Raw genomic sequence first — 18,649 nt, 5'->3', positions numbered from 1 at the left:
TAAATGCCCAGGAAGTAGAAACTGACCTAGTAGAATGAGCTGTAATCCTTTGAGGGGGAGTTTTACCCGACTCGACATAAGCATGATGAATTAAAGATTTCAACCAAGATGCCAAAGAAATGGCAGAAGCCTTCTGACCTTTCCTAGAACCGGAAAAGATAACAAATAGACTAGAAGTCTTTCGGAAATTCTTAGTAGCTTCAACATAATATTTCAAAGCTCTAACTACATCCAAAGAATGCAATGATTTCTCCTTAGAATTCTTAGGATTAGGACATAATGAAGGAACCACAATTTCTCTACTTATGTTGATAGAATTCACAACCTTAGGTAAAAATTTAAAAGAAGTTCGCAACACCGCCTTATCCTGATGAAAAATCAGAAAAGGAGACTCACAAGAAAGAGCAGATAATTCAGAAACTCTTCTGGCAGAGAGATGGCCAAAAGGAACAAAACTTTCCAAGAAAGTAATTTAATGTCCAAAGAATGCATAGGTTCAAATGGAGGAGCTTGAAGAGCTCCCAGAACCAAATTCAAACTCCAAGGAGGAGAAATTGACTTAATGACAGGTTTTATACGAACCAAAGCTTGTACAAAACAATGAATATCAGGAAGATTAGCAATCTTTCTGTGAAAAAGAACAGAAAGAGCAGAGATTTGTCCTTTCAAGGAACTTGCAGACAAACCTTTATCCAAACTATCCTGAAGAAACTGTAAAATTCTCGGAATTCTAAAAGAATGCCAGGAAAAATGATGAGAAAGACACCAAGAAATATAAGTCTTCCCTAGATACGGATTTACGAGCCTGTAACATAGTATTAATCACAGAGTCAGAGAAACCTCTTTGACTAAGAATCAAGCGTTCAATCTCCATACCTTTAAATTTAAGGATTTGAGATCCTGATGGAAAAAAGGACCTTGTGACAGAAGGTCTGGTCTTAACGGAAGAGTCCACGATTGGCAAGAGGTCATCTGGACAAGATCCGCATACCAAAACCTGTGAGGCCATGCTGGAGCCACCAGCAGAACAAACGAGCATTCCTTCAGAATCTTGGAGATTACTCTTGGAAGAAGAACTAGAGGCGGAAAGATATAGGCAGGATGATACTTCCAAGGAAGTGACAACGCATCCACTGCTTCCGCTTGAGGATCCCTGGATCTGGACAGATACCTGGGAAGTTTCTTGTTTAGATGAGAAGCCATCAGATCTATTTCTGGAAGACCCCACATTTGAACAATCTGAAGAAATACCTCTGGGTGAAGAGACCATTCGCCCGGATGTAACGTTTGGCGACTGAGATAATCCGCTTCCCAATTGTCTATACCTGGGATATGAACCGCAGAAACTAGACAGGAGCTGGATTCTGCCCATACCAGAATTCGAGATACTTCTTTCATAGCCAGAGGACTGTGAGTCCCTCCTTGATGATTGATGTATGCCACAGTTGTGACATTGTCTGTCTGAAAACAAATGAACGATTCTCTCTTTAGAAGAGGCCAAGACTGAAGAGCTCTGAAAATTGCAATGGAGTTCCAAAATATTGATCGGTAATCTCACCTCCTCAGATTCCCAAACCCCTTGTGCTGTCAGAGACCCCCACACAGCTCCCCAACCTGTAAGACTTGCATCTGTTGAAATTACAGTCCAGGTCGGAAGAACAAAAGAAGCCCCCTGAACTAAACGATGGTGATCTGTCCACCACGTTAGAGAGTGTCGTACAATCGGTTTTAAAGATATTAATTGAGATATCTTTGTGTAATCCCTGCACCACTGGTTCAGCATACAGAGCTGAAGAGGCCGCATGTGAAAACGAGCAAAGGGGATCGCGTCCGATGCAGCAGTCATAAGACCTAGAATTTCCATGCATAAGGCTACCGAAGGGAATGATTGTGACTGAAGGTTTCGACAAGCTGATATCAATTTTAGATGTCTCTTGTCTGTCAAAGATAGAGTCATGGACACTGAATCTATCTGGAAACCTAAAAAGGTTACCTGTGTCTGAGGAATCAATGAACTTTTTGGTAAATTGATCCTCCAACCATGATGTTGAAGAAACAACACAAGTCGATTCGTATGAAATTCTGCTAAATGTGAAGACTGAGCAAGTACCAAGATATCGTCCAAATAAGGAAATACCACAATACCCTGTTCTCTGATTACAGACAGAAGGGCACCGAGAACCTTCGTAAAAATTCTTGGAGCTGTAGCTAGGCCAAACGGCAGAGCCACAAACTGGTAATGCTTGTCTAGGAAAGAGAATCTCAGAAACTGATAGTGATCTGGATGAATCGGAATATGCAGATATGCATCCTGTAAATCTATTGTAGACATATAATGCCCTTGCTGAACAAAAGGCAGGATAGTCCTTACAGTTACCATTTTGAATGTTGGTATCCTGACATAACGATTCAATATTTTTAGATCCAGAACTGGTCTGAAGGAATTCTCCTTCTTTGGTACAATGAAGAGATTTGAATAAAACCCCAGTCCCTGTTCCAGAACTGGAACTGGCATAATTACTCCAGCCAACTCTAGATCTGAAACACATTTCAGAAATGCTTGAGCCTTCGCTGGGTTTACTGGGACACGGGAAAGAAAAAATCTCTTTGCAGGAGGCCTTATCTTGAAGCCAATTCTGTACCCTTCTGAAATAATGTTCTGAATCCAAAGATTGTGAATGGAAATGATCCAAATTTCTTTGAAAAAACGTAATCTGCCCCCTACCAGCTGAGCTGGAATGAGGGCCGCACCTTCATGTGGACTTAGGAGCTGGCTTTGATTTTCTAAAAGGCTTGGATTTATTCCAGACTGGAGATGGTTTCCAAACTGATACCGCTCCTGAGGATGAAGGATCAGGTTTTTATTCCTTGTTGTGACGAAAGGAACGAAAACGATTATTAGACCTAAATTTACCTTTAGATTTTTTATCCTGTGGTAAAAAAGTTCCTTTCCCTCCAGTAACAGTTGAGATAATAGAATCCAACTGAGAACCAAACAATTTATTACCCTGGAAAGAAAGGGAAAGCAGAGTAGACTTAGAAGACATATCAGCATTCCAAGTTTTAAGCCATAAAGCACTTCTAGCTAAAATAGCTAGAGACATATACCTGACATCAACTCTAATGATATCAAAGATGGCATCACAAATAAAATTATTAGCATGTTGAAGAAGAATAATAATGCTATGAGAATTATGATCTGTTACTTGTTGCGCTAAAGCTTCTAACCAAAAAGTTGAGGCTGCAGCAACATCCGCTAAAGATATAGCAGGTCTAAGAAGATTACCTGAACACAAGTAAGCTTTTCTTAGAAATGATTCAATTTTCCTATCTAAAGGATCCTTAAAGGAAGTACCATCTGCCGTAGGAATAGTAGTACGCTTAGCAAGAGTAGAGACAGCCCCATCAACCTTAGGGATTTTGTCCCAAAACTCTAATCTGTCAGATGGCACAGGATATAATTGCTTAAAACGTTTAGAAGGAGTAAATGAATTACCCAAATTATTCCATTCCCTGGAAATTACTTCAGAAATAGCACTAGGGACAGGAAAAACTTCTGGAATAACTACAGGAGATTTAAAAACCTTATCTAAACGTTTAGATTTAGTATCAAGAGGACCAGAATCCTCAATTTCTAATGCAATCAGGACTTCTTTAAGTAAAGAATGAATAAATTCCATTTTAAATAAATATGAAGATTTATCAGCATCAACCTCTGAGACAGAATCATCTGAACCAGAAGAACCATTATCAGAATCAGAATGATGATGTTCATTTAAAAATTCATCTGAAAAATGAGAAGTTTTAAAAGATTTTTTATGTTTACTAGAAGAAGGAATAACAGACATAGCCTTCTTAATGGATTTAGAAACAAAATCTCTTATGTTATCAGGAACACTCTGAGTATTAGATGTTGACGGAACAGCAACAGGTAATGTAACAGTACTAAAGGAAATATTATCTGCATTAACAAGTTTGTCATGACAAACAGTACAAACAACAGCTGGAGGAACAGATACCATAAGTTTACAGCAGATACACTTAGCTTTGGTAGCTCCAGCACCAGGCAGCGATTTTCCAGAAGTATCTTCTGACTCAGTTTCAACGTGGGACATCTTGCAATATGTAATAGAAAAAACAACATATAAAGCAAAATTGATCAAATTCCTTAAATGACAGTTTCAGGAATGGGAAAAAAATGCCAGTGAACAAGCTTCTAGCAACCAGAAGCAATAAATAATGAGACTTAAATAATGTGGAGACAATAGTGACGCCCATATTTTTTTAGCGCCAAAAATGACGCCCACATTATTTGGCGCCTAAATGCTTTTGGCGCCAAAAATGACGCCACATTCGGAACGCCAACACTTTTGGCGCAAAAGAACGTCAAAAATGACGCAACTTCCGGCGACACGTATGACGCCGGAAACAGAAAAAAAAAATTTGCACCAAAAAAGTCTGCGCCAAGAATGACGCAATAAAATTAAGCATTTTCAGCCCCCGCGAGCCTAACAGCCCACAGGGAAAAAGTCAAATTTTAAGGTAAGAAAAAAATCGATTTATTCATATGCATTATCCCAAATATGAAACTGACTGTCTGAAATAAGGAACGTTGAACATCCTGAGTCAAGGCAAATAAATGTTTGAATACATATATTTAGAACTTTATAAAAAAGTGCCCAACCATAGCTTAGAGTGTCACAGAAAATAAGACTTACTTACCCCAGGACACTCATCTACATGTTGTAGAAAGCCAAACCAGTACTGAAACGAAAATCAGCAGAGGTAATGGTATATAAATAAGAGTATATCGTCGATCTGAAAAGGGAGGTAAGAGATGAATCTCTACGACCGATAACAGAGAACCTATGAAATAGACCCCGTAGAAGGAGATCATTGAATTCAAATAGGCAATACTCTCCTCACATCCCTCTGACATTCACTGCACGCTGAGAGGAAAACCGGGCTCCAACCTGCTGCGGAGCGCATATCAACGTAGAATCTAGCACAAACTTACTTCACCACCTCCATAGGAGGCAAAGTTTGTAAAACTGATTTGTGGGTGTGGTGAGGGGTGTATTTATAGGCATTTTGAGGTTTGGGAAACTTTGCCCCTCCTGGTAGGAATGTATATCCCATACGTCACTAGCTCATGGACTCTTGCTAATTACATGAAAGAAAAGTGTTTTATTCCATATAAACAAGTGACTTTTTGGGGTGTTTAATATGTGTGAGCACATATGTATTTATATGTGTATATATGTATTTACAGACATACACATATAAACACATAAATACATATGTACACATATGTACATATGTATTGCTGCCAGGACTTTAGACGGTATTCCTTAAACTGTCTTCCAGTTTTTTGATGTGCTGCATTTTACCCACTATCTTGTGAGTGTCTGCCTTATAGGGGCATTTTAACCTATTATATCATATGTTTTATTTGAGTCGGAGCTGCGCTCTTTTTCTTCTTTTTTAGTGCTGCACATTAGTTGGCTAAACATTAGGGCTCAACATAGCATTCTAATACATCATCCACCAGTCTGGGTGTTTCTGGATCCCTGTGGTTGTTCAGTTAGTACTTCTATGTCACACTTTAACTCAACTATGATGTTTTTATGTTTGTTGGGCTGTTTTCTGATGTTGGCTGGCTTCTGTTCTCGATGTGAGATTCTTCTTGGGTGCTAATTGAGGCATGTAGCATCCTGTGCATCTCAGATGCCTCTAGGGTTGCCACCTTTTTTGGAAAAATATACCGGCTATGTACATTAGCATAAATAATTAAACAGTATAGCTAAGAAACAACTGCTAGGACTGATTTTAATTGCTCATTCATCTGTAATTAGATTCAAACACATTTAGAATAAGTTTCACCACAATAGGACCTTCAGTTTTATATTCTTTATTTTATACTGTACAGTGACCTGAAGCTTAAAAATACCAGCCATGTTGTGTTGCATGGGTGGCAACCTGTCCTGACTCTTTTACCACTTCATATGATCTAATTCCTACAGGGGCTTGGATGCTTGCTTTATGCCACTCTGTTCCCTTGTTTGTTGGAGGTTGTATCCACACCTGTTCACAGACACTTAGTGGCTAAAGGTCTTTTGCTCCCCTGTTGTACTAAGCAGCCTGCAGCGAACGTTGCTTCCTGCATGGGTTTTGGTGACTTCCTTTCATAACTTGATCCTGTAGTAGTAAATTCCCTCTTATTGGTAGTAATAATCTTTAAACCATCAGTCAGTCTTTGAGCAGGACTACACACTAGGCCCTGCGTTGGTGTGTTTTGCATTGATCTAACAATGCCAAGTAAGGATCATATCCGGATGACAAGGCCTTTTGCAGAAATCTCTTAGCAGTCTTTACTGCTGACTCCACTTTCCCATTATGCTGAGGGTATCCTGGTGAGGAGATAACCAAGTTAAAGTCACATTCAACTGAAGTTTTGTTACTGTGGTAGATCTTATATCTTTTAGATCAGAGGTCGCCAACCTTTCGGACCTCAGGGTCCACTAAACTCACAACTTTTAATCCTGTGGACCACTAACATTATTTTTTTTTATAATGTATATATATATATATATATATATATATATATACACACATACTGTACATAACTAGTATAACCATAGCTAAATTTACATTATGTATATATTTACACATTTTTAATAATTATTTTTTGGAATTAACTAATAGAAAGACAGAACTGAGAGAATACTTCCAAATGACAGATGAATGGTGAGTGCCAACTTCTGAGCTGGAAACAGAGAGGTAGAAAGTGGGAAAAAAAGAATTATGTTTAAAAGGACTTCAAGACTTCCAAGTTACCTCCCCAGTTAGGAATGATTCAAAACTACTTATGATCATAGACAGACATCAGAGTCATAAATTAAGTTTAAGATTTTCTTTTTATATATATATATATATATATATATATATATATATATATATATATATATATATATACTTTAATTCCACTATTTCAAGCCAATACTATACCAACCTCTGCTGGCTTTAGAATGGAAGCATCTTCCTCTGAGCAGCGCGCCGGGCAAGAGGAGTTAAAAATACAATCTAGCTATGCAAGTTGCTCAGTACTATACAGCATGTGTAGGGAGATTGTAATTTAACTCCTCCGTCGGTTTTCACTGATGTCCAGCCAGGCACTGTAGGGCATTGCGGTGCAACGTGGGTGAAACTTTCAGAGGAGATTAATTCCTGCTTGATGGTGTCAGGGACCACCAACATCTTCTCGTGGACCACTGGTTGGCGACCGCTGCTTTAGATGATCTATCTCCCAGAAGTCATTATCCACTGTTTTTAAAGGGATATGAAACCCACATTTTTTCTTTCATAAATCAGCTAGAGAATACAATTTTAAATAACTTTCTAATTTACTTCTATTGGCAAATTTTCTTCGTTCTCTTGATATCTTTGGTGAAAAGCAGAGACTTAAGCTCAGGAGCATGCATGTGTCTGCAGCACTATATTGCAGCAGTTTCGATGGATGCTCTGTCTGACTCACAAAATAATATTTCTGAGTTTCATATTCCTTTAAATACTACTTGTAATGAAATGTGAACAAATCTGTCCCAAGCAAGGTCTTGTTGGGATCTTATGCAGCATTAATGTTTCTTTCTGTAGTTAAGTTTTAAATGAACGGCATACATATCCATAGTTAAGTATTTGTATGCATCTCTTCACACTTAAACGTGAAGCATGTGTGACATAAAATCCGCTTGGAGATCTGATACTACCTGTTCTCCTTTAAATAGAACACCAGACTTAGTTCATCACACATGTGGTAAAATGGGGAAGCATCCAGGGGTACTTATTCCTTTGCATGAGGGTATCCCCTCAACACAATTTTCTTCACTGCTTGTAAGTGCATTGTCTTTAGCTGTACTTTGTTGTATGGTATCAACTATTCTGTTTGAGATGGGTAGATGTTGGATATTTATAGTTTTAATCTGGTTTTCCACATAGCTCTCCATGGAACTTTTTTTTGTATATAAGCCCTACTTAAAAGGACACTGAACCCACATTTTTTCTTTCGTGATTCAGATAGAGCATGCAATTTTAAACAACTTTCTAATTTACTCCTATTATTAATTTTTCTTTGTTCTCTTGCTTTCTTTATTTACAAAAAGAAGGCATCTAAGCAATTTTTTTTGGTTCAGAACCATGGAAAGCACTTGTTTATTGGTAGGTGAATTTACCCACCAATCAGCAAGGACAACACAGTGTGTTAACCAAAAATGGGCTGGCATCTAAACTTACATTTTTTCATTTAAAATAAAGATACCAAGAGAATGAAAAGAATTTGATAATAGGAGTAAATGAGAAAGTTGCTTAAAATTGTATGCTCTATCTAAATCACATAAGAAAAAATTTGAGTTCAGTGTCCTTTTAATGTGTTTGCCACTGTCAGAGATTTCCCTGGGCAGTATCTGATACATGCATCATACATTTGAAGCCATAACATCATATGCTGAAGATGCCTTGGTGCTTTAAGCAAAGTTTTTTTCATAATGCTTTCAAGTGGCTTATGGTCAAATTGTACTGCGATTTTCTGCCCAAACGTGAATTGGTGGATTTTATATCTGTTCCTTCTATATCTGTGCATAACTTTTTTTCTGTCTCTGTCACTGCTCTGCTTGCAAACACTAAACATAAACACTGCTCTCAGACCCTTTCTCTGATGCATTACATTTTTGTTCTAATAATGTATCTGGGTTATAATACTTAAGTACAGGTGCACTGCCTATTTTTGACTTGATTTGCTCAAATGCTTCTTTTTGTGCCTCAGTGCACTCCCAAACTGCATTCTTCTGGGTTAGTTGGTGTAGTGGTACACCTGCATTTGAGAGCTTCTCGCAAAACATTGATAGATAGTTGACCATCCTCAAAAAAATAATAATTCTGGACTGTTTTAATATCTGTGGGTCTTTAAATTTCTGTAATGGCTTTTACTTTGCTTAGGTCTGCCCAAAGTCCCTTGACTGACAAAAAGTGACCAATATACGGCACTTCTGTTTTCTTTAGCTGAAATTTGTATGGTTTGATGTGCCTTTCTCCACAGTGATCTAACAATTTTCTCAACTTTTGATCACGATCCTGAATGGCTTCATCCTCTGTATCTCCTTCTCCTGCAATTAGAATATCATCTGCAATTATCCTGATATCTAGCATCCCTTTCAATGCGTGATTTGGTTTACGCTTAAACACTTCTGGGACAGGACTATGGGTATCTGGTAAAAGGAGTAGCAAAGATGGTCAAATAAACCCACTCTTTACATCACACACTGAAAATATCTTTGTTCTTAATAGATCGGGTAGTATGTCATTGATTGTTGGCAAAGGATAATGGCTCAGTTTGAAAGCCCTATTCAGAGGTTAGGGTAAATGCAATTCCTTAACGTTCCTGATGGGTTTTTTTTCACTATCACCGTTCTACTTATTAAGTTTGTAATTCTCTCTACAGAGTTAATAATACACTGGTTTTCTAAACAAGTAAGTTCCTGACTAAGGTGTTTGAGTAACTACACAGGTATCTTTCGTTTTGTAAGTCTAATAGGCTGTACAAGAGCATCCACTTCTACTTCCTGCTAGATAAACCACTCCTTGATATATCTGCATATTCTTTATTGATGGCTTGTGAGGTCACCCTCTTGCTCCATATTTAAGATATTCTGGTGCTGTACCAAGATCAGGCATCAGATTCATGGCTTGTATTGCTCTACTTCCCAGTAAAGGATGTCACACCTCTGTATCAGTGACCAGAAGCTCTGATGTAATTTATGAATGCGTGAGTTTCTCATTTTTAGTTTACATAGTCCTGCTGTTTTCAGTGTGCTCGTATTGTTCATTTTTAGTATCTTATCACATTTCTTTGTGTTTTTTACTATCGATGCTGGTAGGACATTTCAGGCTGCTCCACAATCCAATTAAAATTTAACTGCCTCCTGGTCAATTAACGTAGTAGCAAACAAAGCTGGTGGAAATTTGCTTACTGTTTTTTCAGTGCATAAGTCTGAAAAGCTGGTTAAAAGTCAGACCCAGAATGTCGTCATATTCCTGAGTCTTCTGTCTCATTTGAAACTGCTTGTACTATTGGCTTTCTTTGTCGTAGATTGGCACAGCACTGGTTATTTAAATAATTGTCTTTATCACATCCTTTACATTGCTGTCCAAATGCTGGACATTTCTCTTTCAATTTCTCGTGACGTTTCCCACAATATATCTACTGTATTGTCTTATCTGTGGTCACTGACTGTCAGGGTTTTTTTCCTGCTTTGTTTGCCATGTGCTGCTGGCAGCCATTTTACTCACCTCTCTTGCTGACTCTGGTGCATACTGTGTGATGCTGCTCATTTCCTGCACTTCTTTTTATGGCCAGACTGGTGTACATCATCAGTGTTAGACAGGATGCAGTCTCAGAATTGTGATGTCATCACTTATTATTTAAAGGGCCTCTGTTCAGTATGCTTTGCCCTTGCGTTGTCTCAGATCTGTTTGTGAGAGCTCCTGTGTATTACCTGGCTGTCTGACGTCCCTCCTGGTTCCTGATCCCTGGCTTGTTCCTGACTCTGCTGTTCTCCTTGTTCCTGATTCCGGCTCGTCTGACTAATCGCTTTGGCTCCTGACTCTGCTCGTCTGACTATTTGCTTTGGCTCCTGACTCGGCTCGTCTGACTACCAGCTCTGGTTTTGATTCATGGCTTGTTATTTGTTTAGTGGACTTTTTATTATTTTTTTTACTATTAATAAAGGTGTGATTATTTTTGCACTTCTCGTCTCAGTCTGATTCCTGGCACCCTGACATTTCGCCAATTACTATAGAAAGTTTATTAAAAACTTTTCTTCCTTGGTCAAACCTATCACAGACATGACACGTAAAGAGAATGATCCACTCCATTGGTCACCTACTGCCATTAAGGCCTTTGATTGTCTTAAGACTGCCTTCGCTGCTACTCCAGTTCTGGCTCATCCTAACCCTGTCCTGCCTTTCATTCTTGAGGTCGATGCATCTGAGACTGGAGTAGGTGCCCTCTTGGCTCAACGTCCTACGCCTGACGGTTCCTTGCATCCGTGTGGTTTCTTCTCTAAGAAATTGTCTCCAGCGGAGTGCAATTATGAAATTGGTGACAGGGAATTACTGGCCATAATTTTGGCACTCAAGCAATGGAGGCATCTTCTCGAGGGTACTAGCGTGCCTGTGCTCATTCTTACTGACCACAAGAATTTAACTTATCTATCTGAAGCAAAACGTTTGTCGCCCGACAGGCCAGATGGGCGCTATTTTTGTGTCGGTTTAATTATGTGGTCTCCTACTTGCCTGGTAGTAAGAATGTTAGGGCCGATGCCCTCTCTCGACAATTTTCACCTCTGTCCAAGGAGGAGTCTGTACCTACTCCAGTTAAACCTCCTGACCATATTTTGGCTACCATAAGTACTAATTTGACTTCTCCCTTGGGGGAGGAGATCCTGGCTGCACAAACCAATGCACCTCCTGAGAAACCTAGTGATAAGTGTTTTGTTCCTGAGAATCTTCAAACTAAACTTTTGCACACTTACCACTATCCTTGTTTGCCATATGCTGCTGGCAGCCATTTTACTCACCTCTCTTGCTGACTCTGGTGCATACTGTGTGATGCTGCTCATTTCCTGCACTTCCTTTTATGGCCAGACTGGTGTACATCATCAGTGTGAGACAGGATGCAGTCTCAGAATTGTGATGTCATCACTAATTATTTAAAGGGCCTCTGTTCAGTATGCTTTGCCCTTGCGTTGTCTCAGACCTGTTTGTGAGAGCTCCTGTGTATTACCTGGCTTTCTGACGTCCCTCCTGGTTCCTGATCCCTGGCTTGTTCCTGACTCTGCTGTTCTCCTTTTTCCGGATTTCGGCTAGCTCATCTGACTACTCGCTTTGGCTCCTAACTCGGCTCGTCTGACTATTCGCTTTGGCTCCTGACTCGGGTCGTCTGACTACCAGCTCTGGCTTTGATTCCTGGCTTGTTATTTGTTTTCTGGACTTTTTATTATTTTTTGCTATTAATAAAGGTGTGATTATTTTTGCCCTTCTCGTCTCAGTCTGATTCATGGCACCCTGACACTGGCATTCTGCTGCAACCCTTCCTGAGGGTAAAGTCTGTGTATATGATTATTACTTCTTACCATCTCTTTGCCTGAGGCAGATTCTTTGCCTGGAAACCTGGTGGCCCAGAGGCAGAACTTTTTTTTTCACTTGCTGCAATGTGAATATTTTTGAGCTGCCTCATATACAAATCATGCAGTGAAATGGCCTAAAGCCGGTGAGACCACGGGCAAAAGTCTTCGGGTACAACAGTGCACATGCATAACCAATCAGATTTGACTGTGCATGCGATAGGGGTTATGCTAGCAATTACAATATGTAAATGGTTGCTAATATTATAATGCATCTCTGACAGGCCTTTTCTATGGGCTGTCTTTCATGATGTCTTTTTTAAAATAAGAAAGAATAATTAATATTACTTAAAAGCTTTGTTTTCACAAAATATAAGTAGGTTTTACTTACAATCGCAATTCTGAAAAAGTTCGGACAGTATGGAAAATGCAAAGAAGCAAACAAAAAGAGTAATTTGAAAATTCAATTCACCCTGTACTATATTGAAAACACATAAAAAAAAACATGTCATTTAATGTTTTACTTTGTGAATGTAATGTATTTTTTTAAATATACACTCATTTCAAATCTGATGACTGCAACACATTCCAAAAAAGTTGGGACAGGGGCAAGTTAGGACTAATAGCGATGTGACAAGTTGAAATAAGAAGGTGATGTGAAACAGGTGAGGCAATCGTGTAATCATAGTACATAAGGAGCCTCAAAAAAAGGCCTATTCCTTCAAGAACAAGGTTGGGTTGAGGCTCGCCAATCTGCCAACAGATGGGTCAGCAAATAATCCAACACTTTGAGAACAACATTCGTCAAAAGACAAATCTGTAGGATTTTGGGCATTTCACTTTCTACAGTGCACAATATGATTAAAGATTCAAGAAATCCAGTCAAATCTCGGTGTGTAAAGGGCAAGGTCAAAAACCACTTCTGAATGCACGTTATCTCCAATCCCTCAAACATCACTGTCTCAAAAACCGTCATGAGTTCTGATATCCTGACATGGGCTTGGGAATACAACCTTTGTCATTCTCCACTGCATCCACAGATGCAAGTTAAGGCTTTACTATGAAAAGCAGAAGCCATAAATCAACACTGTCCATAAGTGCCGTTGACTTCTCTGGGCTCTGTCTCATCTGAGATCGACTTTAGCACAGTGGAATCGTGTTTTGTGGTCCAACGAGTCAACATTTAGAATATTTTGGAAAAACCAGCCTTCGTGTTCTCTAAGCCAAAGAGGAAAATGACCATCCAAGCTGTTATAAGCGTCTGTTCCAAAAGCCAGCGTCTGTCATGGTATGGGGGTGTGTTCGTGTCCATGGCATGGGTAACTTGCACATCTGTGGGAGCACCATTAATGCAGAAAGATATGTATACATTTTGGAGCAACATATGCTGCCATCCAGACGTCATCTTTTCCAGGAACATCCCTGCATTTTCCAGCAGGACAACGCCAAACTACATTCTGCCCGGATTACAAGTGTATGGTTGCGTAAGCAGAGAGTGCGGGTGCTAGCATGGCCTGTCTGCAGTCCTGACCTGTCTCCGATTATGAAGCGCAAAATAAGGCAACAAAGGCCCCGTACAGTTGCACAGCTGAAGACATGTATAATGGATGAATAGAAGAAAATTCTGCTTGCTAAACTTTACCAACTGGTGTCTTCAGTGTCCAAACTCTTACTAAGTGTTATTAAAAGAAAAGGTGATCTTACACAGTGGTAAAAAGTCGACTTTTTTGGAGTGTGTTTCAGTCATCAAATTTGAAATGAAATGAGTGTATGTTTTCAAAAATACATAAAATTCAAGTAAAATATCAAATAATGTCTTAATGTGTTTTCAATATAGTACAAAATGAATTGAATTTTCAATTGACTCTTTTTGTTGGTTTTTCTGCATTTTCCATTCTGCCCCAACCTTTTTGGAATTGGGGTTGTATATATAATTATAAATTGATGTGGGTGTTTGTTTTACCTAACTTGGAACACAGTTTTATAATCCTTTAATGAGATCCGATATAAGCATATAATTCATAGTGGCTCCACAAAATGAGTCTAATCGTATGTCCCCTAATGGTTGCAGTAATGGATTCATTTGAAAATAATTTTTATTCTTTAAAAAGATAATCCCTTTATTACCCATTCCTTAGTTTTGTATAATCAACACAGTTATATTAATATACTTTTTACCTCTGTGATTACCTTACCTTGCATCTAAGCCTCTGCAGACTGCCCCTTATTTCAGTTCTTTTGACAGACTTGCATTTTATCCAATCAGTGCCCTCTCATATGTAACTCCATGGGCATGAAAACAATGTTATCTATATGACACACATGAACTAACGTCCTCTAGCGGTGAAAAACTGTCAAATGTGTTCAGATAAGAAGCGGCCTTCAAGGGCTTATAAATTATCATATGAGCCTACCTAGGTTTAGCTTTCAACTAAGAATAGTAAATGAACAAAGCAAATTTGATGATACAAGTAAATTGGAAAGTTGTTTAAAATGACATGCCCTATCTGAATCATTAAAGTTTAATTTTGACAAAACTGTCCCTTCAATTCAAATGGTGCTTCTTCAGATAGCTTGGAATGGCTTGCATACAATATATTCATATGCCACTACTGATGGTCAGGAATTGAAATCAATGAAATATACAGGTCAGGTTTACAGGACATTAAGGGCTTGATTACAAGTGGAGCGCTAATTTATCACGTGCACGTAAAAGGACAAATTTGCCCGTTTACGGAAGCGCAATAAATAACCAGCCATTACAAGTGGCTGGTTATTGCTGCCGCAAGCTCATATTAGCAATTAGCGCTCAAAAAATGAACCAGATCTCAGAGCTCAGGTTAAGTTTTTAAATGTCCGCCAAAATAAAATGTGTGCACTAAGCAGTTTTTAGGGTTAAAGTGTGCAGGTGTGGGATAAAAACGGCACTGGAAAGTGCCTTTACATTGCAGTCTATGGGGAACTGTGTCTTCCCTGTAAATATATATGCTTTTATATATATATATATATATATATATATATATATATATATATATATATATATATATATATATATATATATATATATATATATATATAAATGTATATATATATATATATATATATATATGCAAACACACATATAAAAAATATATATGTACTGTATAAATTCATGTAATATAATTATTTAAATTTGCTGCCCATTGTTGTGCGACTTCGCTGTGCTGGGTTCTTATGCCGTGTCTCACGGCATGAGAATGAGGCTCCCATCGGAGCCTATAGAAGCACGTTCTCATGAGCGCAAACCTTCCTGTGCAATGCAAACGCATCACACCTAACTTGTAATGCCAGCACACATTTGCGATCCACTTGTAATCTAGCCCTAAATGTTTCTAGCAAGTTACTAAAAAAAGTGGACTCCTGGGGCGCGATCCGATATAGATCGCAGTTTGCGGCGCAAGCGAGGGAACCCACGTCGCCCGCAGTTTCAGCTCGCAACTCGAGCCATCCAATATGCGGCGCCGTCACTTGCTAAAGTGGCGCAAGTCTCACAAACCAGCGATGTCCAGAAATCTGCGTAAGTACAGATTTTTGGAGTCGCTAGTGACTTGCGCCACGTTAGAAACTGCCGGCGCCTACAAAACCTGACTAAAGTCTAAATCACCCGCACTGTCTAACACGCCTCCTAAACATAGCCCGACACGTCTAACACGCCTCCCTAACATAGCCCGACACATCTAACCCTCTATCCGCTATCCCCCCTCACTATCCTAACAATAAAAAAGCTATTAACCCCTAAACCGCCGCTCCCGTACCCCGCCGCAACCTAATAAAGTTATTAACCCCTAAACCGTCGCTCCCGTACCCCGCCGCCAGCTATATTATATCTATAACCCCCTAAAGTGAGCCCCTAACACCGCCGCCATCTATATTAAAAGTATTAACCCCTAATGTAAGCCCCTAACACCGCCGTCATCTCTATTAAAATGATTAACCCCTAATTTAATCTACGTACCCCGCCGCCAGCTATATTATCTATATTAACCCTAAGTATATTATAGTTAATATAGGTATTACATTATATATATATTAACTATATTAACCCTAATTATATTAGGGTTAATATAGTTAATATAGTTACTATAGTATTTATATTAACTATATTAACTCTATCTACCCCTAACACCCCTAACTAAATTTATATTAAATTAATCTAATTCATTTATAAACTAAAATATTCCTATTTAAATCTAAATACTTACCTATAAAATAAACCCTAAGATAGCTACAATATAATTAATAATTACATTGTAGCTATGTTAGGGTTAATATTTATTTTACAGGTAAATTGTTTATTATTTTAACTAGGTATAATAGCTATTAAATAGTTATTAAATATTTAATATCTACCTAGTTAAAATAATTACCCAATTACCTGTAAAATAAATCCTAACCTAAGTTACAAATACACCTACACTATCAATAAATTAAATAAACTACAAACATCTATCTAAAAATACAATTAAATTAACTAAACTAAATTACAAAAAAAAAACAAAACACTAAATTACAAAAAATAAAAAAAAGATTACAAGATTTTTAAGCTAATTACACCTATTCTAAGCCCCCTAATAAAATAATAAACCCCCAAAATAAAAAAAATTCCCTGCCCTATTCTAAATTAAAAAAAGTTCAAAGCTCTTTACCTTACCAGCCCTTAAAAGGGCCTTTTGTGGGGCATGCCCCAAAGAATTCAGCTCTTTTGCATACAAATACAATACCCCCCCATTACAACCCACCACCCACATACCCCAATTCTAAAACCACCCAAACCCCCCTTAAAAAAGCCTAACACTACCCCCCTGAAGATCTCCCTACCTTGTCTTCACCACACCGGGCCGAACTCCTGATCCGATCCGGGCGATGTCTTCCTCCAAGCAGCAAAGAAGAATTCTTCCTCCGGCGACGTCTTCCTCCAAGCGGCAGCAAAGTCTTCATTCTTCCGGCGGCATCTTCAATCTTCTTTCTTCGCTCCGCCGCCGCGGAGCATCCATCCCGGCCGACGACTGAACGACGAATGAGGTACCTTTAAATGACGTCATCCAAGATTCTATCAGCCAATCGGAATTAAGTTAGAAAAATCTGATTGGCTGATTGGATCAGCCAATCGGATTGAACTTGAATCTGATTGGCTGATTCAATCAGCCAATCAGATTTTTCTAACTTAATTCCGATTGGCTGATAGAATCCTATCAGCCAATCGGAATTCGGCGGACGCCATCTTGGATGACGTCATTTAAAGGTACCTCATTCGTCGTTCAGTCGTCGGCCGGGATGGATGCTCCGCGGCGGCGGAGCGAAGAAAGAAGATTGAAGATGCCGCCGGAAGAATGAAGACTTTGCTGCCGCTTGGAGGATGACGTCGCCGGAGGAAGAATTCTTCTTTGCCGCTTGGAGGAAGACATCGCCGGAGGAAGAATTCTTCTTTGCCGCTTGGAGGAAGACATCGCCCGGATCGGATCAGGAGTTCGGCCCGGTGTGGTGAAGACAAGGTAGGGAGATCTTCAGGGGGGTAGTGTTAGGCTTTTTTAAGGGGGGTTTGGGTGGTTTTAGAATAGGGGTATGTGGGTGGTGGGTTGTAATGGGGGGGGTATTGTATTTGTATGCAAAAGAGCTGAATTCTTTGGGGCATGCCCCACAAAAGGCCCTTTTAAGGGCTGGTAAGGTAAAGAGCTTTGAACTTTTTTTAATTTAGAATAGGGCAGGGAATTTTTTTATTTTGGGGGTTTATTATTTTATTAGGGGGCTTAGAATAGGTGTAATTAGCTTAAAAATCTTGTAATCTTTTTTTTATTTTTTGTAATTTAGTGTTTGTTTGTTTTTTGTAATTTAGTTTAGTTAATTTAATTGTATTTTTAGATAGATGTTTGTAGTTTATTTAATTTATTGATAGTGTAGGTGTATTTGTAACTTAGGTTAGGATTTATTTTACAGGTAATTGGGTAATTATTTTAACTAGGTAGATATTAAATATTTAATAACTATTTAATAGCTATTATACCTAGTTAAAATAATTAACAATTTGCCTGTAAAATAAATATTAACCCTAACATAGCTACAATGTAATTATTAATTATATTGTAGCTATCTTAGGGTTTATTTTATAGGTAAGTATTTAGATTTAAATAGGAATATTTTAGTTTATAAATGAATTAGATTAATTTAATATAAATTTAGTTAGGGGTGTTAGGGTTAGATAGAGTTAATATAGTTAATATAAATACTATAGTAACTATATTAACTATATTAACCCTAATATAATTAGGGTTAATATAGTTAATATATATAATGTAATACCTATATTAACTATAATATACTTAGGGTTAATATAGATAATATAGCTGGCGGCAGGGTAGGTAGATTAAATTAGGGGTTAATCATTTTAATAGAGATGGCGGCGGTGTAAGGGGCTTACATTAGGGGTTAATAATATT

Source organism: Bombina bombina, chromosome 4 (genome assembly GCF_027579735.1).
Source record: "Bombina bombina isolate aBomBom1 chromosome 4, aBomBom1.pri, whole genome shotgun sequence".
Taxonomy (NCBI): Eukaryota; Metazoa; Chordata; class Amphibia; order Anura; family Bombinatoridae; genus Bombina; species Bombina bombina.
This window is presented reverse-complemented; position numbering follows the sequence as displayed.